The 8,427-nt window shown below is 38.5% G+C and overlaps 1 long non-coding RNA gene and 1 pseudogene across 1 annotated transcript; one reads left to right on the top strand and one right to left on the bottom strand.

Moving 5' to 3' along the window:
• Nucleotides 1-268: 268 nt before the first annotated feature.
• Nucleotides 269-2,135, bottom strand: LOC107737806 (beta-hexosaminidase subunit beta pseudogene; annotated as a pseudogene).
• Nucleotides 2,136-6,574: 4,439 nt separating this feature from the next.
• Nucleotides 6,575-7,567, top strand: LOC107737800 (uncharacterized). The gene is made up of 3 exons (XR_001639823.1): nucleotides 6,575-6,690; nucleotides 6,763-6,864; nucleotides 6,945-7,567. It is a non-coding gene; the product is annotated as an uncharacterized LOC107737800 (long non-coding RNA).
• The last annotated feature ends 860 nt before the right edge of the window (nucleotides 7,568-8,427 follow it).

Below are 8,427 nucleotides of genomic sequence, written 5' to 3'. Positions count from 1 at the left end.
GAACTGTGCTTCCTACTTAGGATTCATAAAACAAGGACATCCCCATATCATGCTATGTTGGACAGTCAAGTCAAGTTTATTTGTACAGCGCTTTTCACGATACAAATCATTGCAAAGCAACTTTACAGCAAATTAAGTTTCTACAATATTTAGTGGTAGCTTATCAGTGGTGACTGTCAAACTCAAAACACACGGCAGCAACAAACGGGAAGTGACGCCAGGATTTTTTTTTTCAAATTCCATACAATTTATTCACAAGAACAGTTACTGGAATCAATAACATGGTTTTATCTTTTAAAAAGTGTTGTCCTTTTATTCCCTTTAATTGTCTACTGTCAGCTGAATGTTGAAGTTCATAGGCCCTTGTACTCCTGACGGCAGTGGCCAACAAATAGAGGTTCTGCAGGTATGCCTCTCTTGACCATGCGGCAGCGATGCTGGACCAGATGATTATAGGCATTATCCACATCTGTCACGCTTTTATCACTCCATAACCTCTCAGCGACAGCACTGGCTCTTGGCCAGAGTCGAGGAGTGAGGTTGGTAGCATCCACATACTCTCCCCAAAGACAAGCCTCTCCACCTATCACCAGCTTCTTCTGTGCATCTGAAGTTGCCAACCAGACATATCAAAACCAATCACATAATTCAATGGTCAATACATGTGTAAACACTGAATAACTAGAGTTTCTAAATGACTGCGTTTTAAACCACTAGATTAGTAAACTAGTGCTGCTAAAATAAACAAAATTAGAATTTGACTGGAGAAACTGACCAGGGAAATTGAGTGGCTCAACTTTGTAGTAGTGTTGCCAGTCCTGTCCATAGCTAATGTAGTCCAGGTACCAAGGGGCAGAAAGAATGGTTGTAAATCCTGCCCCAGTCACATTCTGAAGCTCCTCCTCCATCTTGTTCCCCATCCACACCTCCACCACAGTGTCATCCTTCAGCTTCACTCCATTATCAAACACTTCCTGCCACACCATGTAGCCTTTCTTGGTAGCAGCCACAATATCAAGTAACCTTTGAATGTAGAAAGACTCCAGTTTGCTGTAGTCTGTGCCAAAGCCCTGCTGCACCATAAACTTCTGAATATCAGGATTGGACTCCAAGCAACTGAAGTCAACCTCGTCTCCCCCCAGGTGTATGTAGGCATCAGGGAAGACTGTGCTGATCTCTTTAAAAAACATGAAGTCATAAGAGGAGTTTAAGATGGGGTTCACCGGCCCAAATGTTCCTGAAGGACTAGAGCCACTGTATCAAGGTGTTAGCAGATCCTTTATGCCATTACCCCATGACTCTGTGTGTCCTGGGGTGTCAAACTCAGGGATGACGCGGATCCCCCTCATGCGAGCAAACTCGATGACCATCTTCACGTCGGATGGAGTGTACACATGCATGAATGGGTGATAGGCTCCCTTCTGACTTAACTCGGGGAAGGTACGGCTCATGTAAGGAAACGAATGATCATCCACAATGTGCCAGTGAAATACATTAAACTTGTTCATCGCCATAGCTTCCAAATTGGCCAAAATGACTTTGAGTGGCAGGAAGTGGCGAGACGAGTCCAGGAGGATCCCCCGATGGGCAAACCGTGGGAAATCTGAGATGTCTGTCTTATTGATGTTGTTGATTGCATAGTCATCCTCATAGACCAGCTGGCTGAATGTTTCCAGTCCTCGCAAAGCTCCCCATACATTAGCAGCTTTCAGCACAGCAGAGGGTTCATCAACGGACAGCTCATATGACTCGTCGGTTTGCAGACTCGGGAAATCGTCGCACTCCGGATCAGCTGATGTTACCCATACCTGAAGCTCCACGAGATCTGAATCATACACTTTCTTTCGGCTCTTCTCGGGCTTCTTCAGGTCACCAAATACGTATTCAGAATATCTGCGAAACGCATTCTCGAGTATGCCGCAGCTCGGTCCGGCGGAGGACTGTTTCGCTTGGACGATCTGAAACCTGGTGGGGCTGAGTTTAAAAGCGATGGCGGACGACTGAAATTTCTGCGGTAGCGGCCAGAGAGAGATTTCATCCAGCTCTTTCTGTTTTCCTACAAAGTCGCCGAAGAGCCACCCATTGCAGACAGCTACCGCCACAAACAGCGGCGCAAATTTGACCAGACAGTACATGGCTGTGTTGAGCTCAGCTGACTTCTGACCATAGGTGGAACTGACCTGACCGTATGGTGGAACGTGCCAATAGATCTATAAAAGATCAGCTTGCAAGTACCTGTATACCAAAGGGGGAGAATGGGATGACCACTTAAAACAGGTTGAGTTTGCTTACAATACAAGTGTTCATTCTTCGACCAAACACACACCTTTTTTCTTTGCACATGGCCGAGAAGCTCGCCTTCCTGCTGATTTTCTTCTGGCTGTTCCCATAGCACCTTCTAGAGCTACCCCAGGAATCCCAAATGAATATCGCTGGAAAAATCCTGGTTTATATTTATGCATGTGTATTTTATTCACATCTCATTTTTATTATCTGTGTGTTGTTGTTGTCTCCGTGTACTGGAAGCTTGTGACACTATAACAAATTCCTTGTATGTGCAAACATACTTGGCAATAAAGCTCTTTCTGATATGCGCATTCTATGCTTGGCCGATTACGCTCTGCTTTCACCACTGTTGCAGACAATATCCAGACAGCTGGAGCACAGCAAAATAATTACTATGACCGCCATATCCGCCATACAGCTTATCAGCCTGATGATCTCATATGGTTTGATCTTCCAGCTATGTCAAGACACAAACTCTCTCCAAAATGGACTGGACCATACAGGGTCTTGAGCAGATTGGATTCATCCACAGATGACATTGGAGTGACATATAAAGTGTTAGATCTGCTTGATCCTAGGTCAAAGCCTAAAGTGATTCACTATAATCGGCTAAAACCTTACCGCTCAGTGTGGTCCCCTGAACCACGTCCAGTTCTGATATCCCCTCAAAGAGGACGCCCTCCACTTACAGGGCTATCAGGGTCCAGACCTTATGTTCTTCAAGATTCTTCGGTACCCAAGTCTGTAAGACCCATTCAAGGGGTGCAAGAGAGGGATGGTACATTACCTCCTGTTCAGAATGAACTGTCTGAGGGGTCTAGAGCTAAATTGCCAGTAGAAATCTCTTGTGAAAAACCAGCAGAGGGCACGACAATAAGGTCAGGACGTTCTGTGCATCCTCCAATACGTTATAGGGAATTATAATGTCTTTATTTATCTCTATAGTGTTTTTTTCCTTCAGATTTGCTAATACATTCCTGAGTATGGGGTTTTGAAGGGTATGGTAGAAAACACAGTGGAATAATGTCAAATGAGGTCAGAAACATAACACATTCAAGTTGTTATTTGTATGTTGTAAAAGTTTACTGTTGTTGAAACTTTTTTTCCTGTACCTGAAAGTGTTTTGTGTTGAAATTACCAAGGTCTGGAAAGCTTATGTTGTTACAAATGTATGATTTTTGTTGTGTTTTTTCAGAAAACGAGGACATTTCTTTTCATAAGGTGGTAGTGTAAGAGTTAAAAATTAAACAATTTTATTTTTGTGTTAGAAATGCCCCATGTTAAAGTGCCTGTTGTTATGAGGACTTTTATTCTGACGGGGCAGAAAAGGGAAGAGAGAAGAAGGTGAATAGAGAATAAAGTGGAGGAAAAAGAGCTCGTCAGTATTTTAGGGTTTTATTTCTCTAAACATTCAGTTAAAGCCCTGAAAACACCCACAAGCGCTCAAGCAAGCATTACAATAGCAACAAACAGAAACAGAGCACACTCTTGTACTCCACCTTTTTGTGGAGTACAAGAAGCAGATTTTCACTTAATTTTTAACTATGTGAGACTACAGCCGTTATTTTATAAACTGGAGTGGTGTCAAACCCTGGAGGAAGTTTTCACACCTGAAAGGTTTATTTATGGGCCTAAGTACAGTAGAAGTAGAATGGAGAGTCATGTTTTATTTAACTATTTATTTGGGCAAGAGAAGATGACTATATGGTTGTCAAGAAAAAGTAAATTGAATGATATGGGCTCAACTGATGTTATTTCAGTTTTAAAGGGATTTTAAAAATCACGCTTCAACAGAGTATAGTTTTTACAATTTGGTAAACAATCTGCAGATGTTGAAATACAACTGGGGAGTAAACCAGTGTTTTTGTGAAGTTGACTCAGATGGCTGTTTGCTCATAAAACCGTATTTGAGTGATTATTTACTTTTTCTCCCCTTACATGATGTTTATTTAATTTTTGTAATTTTTGTAATAAAGACACCCTTAAAGTCAAGTTTACGCAGCTCTGGGACACAAACTCAATCTGCTGACGGTGCTGGACGCTAGAGAATATGAGCTGAAAATAATAAAGAGAATAAACAACAACACACAAGATGATCCAGTTTGTAGAGTAAAATATGGCAGGATAAAGGAATGTGATCTTTATAATGACAGACCCGAAGTGACACTCATTAATGGGATGCTGATCATAAATCGTGTGATCAGAGCAGATTCTGGGAATTACAGTTTAACACTCGAACGCTCAGATGGCACAGAAACATCTAGAGATCTTCAAATGATTGTTGAAGGTACAGAAACTCTCTCATCAGACTCATTCCAGTCTCATGTTCTCCAAAGATCTCACTCTCATGCAGATGAATCAGTTGAATCTCTGGGAAAGTTTTTATTCATGCAACTCATAATGGAATGTTTGGAAGAATTAAGTCAGCAGCATCTTCGCTTTATTATTTCTGAAACAAACATTTCCTGGTCATACAAATCAAAAGAATAGCAAAGCTGAAAGAGGACAACCTGCACAGTCCTAAGTGACCATGTTTGTCTCTGCATCCTCTTCCAAAAATAATGACATTTAAATTTAATTTTGAGTAGCTTTAATTGTTCATTTTATCTTCAGAAATGGAAAAAAAGTTAATATTGAAATCATATAGATACCAGTACTAATATCTTTATTAAATTGATTTTAATATTTTTTTCCTCAATTTTTATCAGCAATACTGCCCTTGATAGTACAGGATTTGGTGAAAAGATGAAACAAATAGTACTTAAATGTACTTTTAATTTTGCAATCAGTGTTTATATATATTTATACATTTTAATGTTAAGTATTATATATAGTAAGCAGTGTTGGGGGTAATGCATTACAAGTAACGCGAGTTACGTAATCAGATTACTTTTTTCAATTAACTAGTAAAGTAATGCATTACTTTTTTAATTTACAAGAACATTTCTGAGTTACTTTTTCAAAAAAGTAACGCCAGTTACTTTGTTTTACCATTTATTAAACCTGCAATAATTAAATATGTTAAATAACACAAATGTATCTAATCCCATTTTATTAACCAATGTCTTTGCTGCTGACCTTTGCTGATCCAGTTCAACCATACTAATAAGCAAAAATGACTTTAGATAAACTAACAATTGTGCTTCATTTTTTTGTTGTTGTTGCTGAAGAGTGTTTCTTCTCCTGTGTTCTACTGTACAGACGTGAATTTACTTTTCCTTCAGCCTGAGCTTTATTCATTACACTTTTTGGTGTGAAAGGGCTTTTACATTTACCAAAAATAGAACTGTTTATATTAAAAACAATCAAGCCCTGCTCATATTTAAAAAGTAATGCGAAAGTAATGCAAAAGTAATGTAACGGATTACTTTCCATAAAAGGTAACTAAGTAACGTAATTAGTTACTTTTTTAGGGAGTAACACGATATTGTAATGCATTACTTTTAAAAGTAACTTTCCCCAACACTGATAGTAAGGTTGTCTAAAAATGTACAGTAGGTCTACCTGTGAACCTCCGGAAGACAACATGACTATGTTAAATTATGTTGAATAAAAATAAGAATTATTTTTCATTCTTTCTTTAATTTCCAACATTTATGAATTTCAGTCAGAAATAATGTAAATAAATTTAAATAGTTTGGAGCTGATTTGTTGATTAAATTGAATGTAGATTTCTTTATGTGAGTGCACCAAGTTATAAGTTTTGGGCAGCGAATCCTGAAAACCCTTCCCAAAACTTTTTTGAGAATCATGAGGATCATGAATCTTGAATCATGAGAATCATGAATCATTTTGAGGATCATTTGTAATAATGGTATAAAAATAAAGTATTTTTTAAATTGTAAAAATTCAGACAGTTTTCTTTTAGGGTAAAACATTAAAGTTTTTAATTAGCTGGATATAAAAACGATAGAAGTCTATGCAATTTATATAACTGTGTGTGTGTGCGTGCGTGTGTGTGTGTGTGTTTTGTTCTTCAGGTCTGGATCGGTTCTGCAGGTTTGATCAATCTGATCCCTGTTACGCAGCTCTGGGACACAAACTCAATCTGCTGACGGTGCGGGACGCTAGAGAACATGACCTGAAGATAATAAAGAGAATAAACTACACACAAGATGATCCAGTTTGTAGAGTAAAAAATGACAGAATAAGGGAGAAAGAATGTGATCTTTATAATAACAGACCTGAAGTGACCATCATTAATGGGATTCTGATCATAAACCGTGTGATCAGAGCAGATTCAGGGAATTACATTTTATATTTAACTCACTCATGGGACCTAAGATCCACTGATGGATGGAAACAGCATTTATTTGGATGAGGGAACTGATGGAAACATCAGCTGCAGCGTGAAGAACGACGTCAGTCACTCACAGAAGACCATTAGACTCAAACCCTGTCCTGGTGAGATCATTCTTCTACAGATAATCAACCGCCCAGCACTGATTGATTGATTGATGTGTTTGTGTTGTTCAGTGTGTTCAGTGTCTGTGGTGTTTGTGCTGGTCTGGTGTTTCCAGCTGATGGTTCTGTTGGGTCTGTTATGAGGTTTTCACATCTACATGAGACACACGTCAGGTGAGACACATTTATGATCATCATTATGGATTTGACATGTGAATATTGAGAGTGTGGAGATGATGGTGTGATGCTTTTAGGAAAGAAAGAGGAAGATCAGAAAGTGAGAATGAGAAGATTTAGAGAGCGACATGAACACACAGCAGAAGATTCATGAGAGCAGCAGCAGATCTTCACATCTGTGAAAAATGACTTCAGAATCTCAGCGATTCTCACATCAGTCCAGCTTTCACCTGTCAACAGCAGGAGATCTTACAGAATAAAGCCAGAAGACATTTTCTGCAGTTTTAGTTAAGAATCTCTTCTTTGATTAGATGATTTTCTGGACATTTGTTTTTGCATCAGTTTAATGCTTATTTTATTCATTTGTGTTTGCGCTTTGAATGAACTAGCGGTATTTTACATCATTACATGAAACTCCTTCAGTTCATCCAGATTGTGAAGTCATTCTGTGTGTTTTTCACATTTTCTGCTCTTGTTATTTTATTCTGTTTATTCTGTTGTTTTTTGTTGATTTCTCTTCATATGCGGCTTCTGTTTAGATGTTTTATCTGTTCAAAACTCTTCGTCTTGATCCATGCCTCAGTTTTGGGGCGTCTGGTGTTTTATTATCCATGATTTTAAAATTCTACTTGCATGTGCTGTTTTTTAAATGGCTTTAACACATTTAGCCACATTTGTGCATTTTTTTAACAAGATCTTTGTGCCATTATAGAATATTGATAAACATAATTTTTTTAAGAATTGTAAATGAAATCAGTGTTGAATTTAAGCTTAACTTTGTTAAAGAGTAAACTGAAAATAAAATGCTTTGAAATCAATCAATTCACAGTCAAACATCTCACACTCATTCAATTTTTAAGGGTTTTAATACAGTCAATAAACATTTTAACTAACAGAAAGCACACATCATTGAATTTAAACAGACATAAAATTAAAACGACATAAAAATACAGACAGAAATCAAATTAATTTTAGGAAATGGATTCAGCTGTAACTGCTGTTTCCTCCTGCAGATGACGCTCATAACAAAGAAAGTGCGTTTTATCTTTTATAATGTGGTGTCTGGCTGTAGACAAGCTGGACCTTCTGTTCTTGCATTTCCCACAATATCTGACCAGACAGCTGAAAATATAGATTATTTACTATACATTAGTGAGTCTAGATCAAGTAAGAACACAAATTTGAACCCTGATGCTTTAATATACTTGCTGATTTATTAATGAATCACTGTAATCTGTTATATTTTCGTTAATTATTAATAAATAATTAGTTAATTTTAACTAATAAGAATCTGTAATGTAGGTTTAATTATAATGAAGTTCAAATAAATACACAGCAGCAGGCCTTCAACGAGCCTGGGCCGCGCCCCAGATCTCACCAAAGCCTCACTCGCTTCCCGCTGTGGCTCAGCCTTTCACCGTGGCTATTCCGGCCGCAGCGCCGTACGCAGCCGGGCCTCCAGCTCTCTTAGCGGACGCTAGCTCAAGGCTGCCTCCGCGAACGGCGCAGGCCGTATTGCAAATTAATTAATTTTCAGGTGAAGTCGCTAAAGGCAGGTTT

Source organism: Sinocyclocheilus rhinocerous, unplaced genomic scaffold (assembly GCF_001515625.1).
Source record: "Sinocyclocheilus rhinocerous isolate Xijiao unplaced genomic scaffold, SAMN03320098_v1.1 scaffold1696, whole genome shotgun sequence".
NCBI lineage: Eukaryota > Metazoa > Chordata > Actinopteri > Cypriniformes > Cyprinidae > Sinocyclocheilus > Sinocyclocheilus rhinocerous.
The sequence above is the reverse complement of the archived record's forward strand: the minus strand, read 5'-3'. Positions and strand labels throughout refer to the sequence as shown.